This window comes from Vulpes vulpes, chromosome 13 (assembly GCF_048418805.1).
Source record: "Vulpes vulpes isolate BD-2025 chromosome 13, VulVul3, whole genome shotgun sequence".
Taxonomy (NCBI): Eukaryota; Metazoa; Chordata; class Mammalia; order Carnivora; family Canidae; genus Vulpes; species Vulpes vulpes.
This window is the reverse complement of record NC_132792.1, coordinates 102144227-102146600: the sequence shown is the minus strand read 5'-3', so window position 1 is coordinate 102146600 and position 2374 is coordinate 102144227.

Here is a 2374-nt window from a genome sequence, read left to right as displayed (position 1 = left end):
GAACAACGGCTGGAAAAGTGGAGACAGGCGTGGTAAAGGTAGTCGTAGAATGTTTCTGGTAGCCTGGTCTGGGGACATAGTGAGGCATGGATAGAAGCCAAACTATCAAATCGCATTTTCCACCATTTCACTTTCTTATCAATTTTTCCCCCAAATCTACTCTCTCTACCCCATCCATCCTTCAGACTAGACCTTATTTCTCTGAATCTTTCTTGGAGGATAACTAATAATGAATTTACAGTGAGTTGCTTTTCAAAAGGAATGGTTTCCCTGCAATAGTATACTTGTGAAATATATTTTTCACTAACTGCTCCTCTCTCTGTGAGAGAAGAAATTTCATGTAGTGGTTACAGCCAGGCTACCTGGATTAAAGTTCACCTCTATCATGTAGTCACTATGTGCTGTTAGACAGTCACTTAATGCTTTAGGTTGTGCTAACCTTCAAAAGGGAATAATACTATCTAGGTCATAGGATTGGTGAGGAGTAAATAAACTAACAGATATAAAATAGCATGAGGAAAATGTTAAAGCTATATAAATATTATAAAACTTGAGTAAGGTTTGAGTCTTGGGTTTTTTTTAAGATTTTATTCATTTATTCATGAGAGACACATAGAGAGGCAGAGACACAGGCAGAGGGAGAAGCAGGCTCCCCACGGTGAGCCCAGTGCGGGACTCAATCCCAGGACCACAGGATCACACCCTGAGCCAAAGGCAGACGCTCAACCACTGAGCCACCCAGGAGTCTCGAGTCCCGGGTTTAAAGGAAACAAGAACATTCTTTCACTAGTCTTCAGGAACCATTGGCTTCTCCATACAAACATAAATACATAAGCAGTCATAATAACCAAGTTAAGCATGAGAGAACTGTGAAAACCAGAAATGGGACTTCCGTGAATGAAACTCTTCTGTTCTTCCGTGAATGAATCTCTCGTATTGATGCATGCATCAGTAATAAAAAACTGTTTTCGAAGATACTCAAAAAGCCAGTTGACAATTTGGCATCTCTCCCTAATAACATTATTGCCATTATTAGTTTCTTTGATCTAGGCAGAGAAGCACATTGTGCTAACATTAACAAGTTCTGCAGCCTACCCAACAAGCTCCTATCTGTCTTATTGCCCTAATCAGGGTCCCTACAGGTGTTTGACAGGTGTGATGATGTTACCTGAGTATCTGGCACCAGAGCTTTGCTTAAAGAGAAAACTGTCATTGTTTAGGGAAATACCATGGTATGGTTGGTGATAAAGCCTGAGGACTTGGAAGCAAAGACTGGAAGGAGATGAGGAAACAGAGAAATGGAGAGATCAAATTACATTAGAAATAAAGATGAATTTTAAAAAAAGATTTTATTTATTTATTCATTAGAGACACAGAGAGAGGCAGACACACAGGCAGTGGGAGAAGCAGGCTCCCTATGGGGGTCTGATGTGGGACTCGATCCCAGGACCCCAGGATCATGCCCTGGTCTGAAGGCAGACGCTCAACCACTGAGCCAGCCAGGCATCCCAGAAATAAAGATGAATTTAGAAAAGAGAGAAGAAGGCAGGACAGAATGGGAGAAGTGAGGGAACTCAGACGGCACAGCATGAGCCAGGGCCCGAGCATCAGAGGCTGCTAAAATATTCTCATCACTTGGTTGGGTAGATTACTGTGGGGTTTTAAGAGGAGGTGTTTCTAATATTATAATGTTTTGCTTTATTTTATTGTTTTTGCTTCCTAGTTTCTATCACCCATTTGCTCATCTCTATAAACCTCCAGTGAAGCCCAGTATGCTTATGCCTTGTCCTGACTGGGGGGGAGGGCAGGGTCACCTTTTCCCTTCCCAATTTGGTAAATGTTATTATATATTGAGCATATACTACATGCTGTGCACTAATTATGTACTCAACTCATATTATCGCAGAAGCCTCACATGAACCTCTCAGGTGAGACTACTGTGCCTTTTGTGCAGACAACAAAACTGAGGCAGAGACAGGCTAGTTCACCTGCCCAAGATCCCTCAGCTAGTCACCAGCAGAGCCAGGTTGCGAAAAATGCCGGATCTAGAGCAGAGCCCTCTTAACCATGATGCAGGAACACTTTGATTGACTTTAGAGATGGAAGGTTGATAGCTGGGTTATCCTGAGAGCAGCAAAGTCGAGAGTTCAATTTGATGACCTGCGAGTGGAAACCCAAGTAACAGTTGTAAACAGGAGGGCCTCGCTGGGCACTGAGAGCTGGTGGTAGTGGGAGACAGCTAAGACAACAACTATGCGAGTGCCAGAGACAGAACCTTGGCTCCCGACTTGGATTTTGCTGCTCCACGTAGAACGATGCGTTCAAAGCCCTGTTCCATTTAAAGCATGTTTTCATAGAGTAGAAAATACCTCAC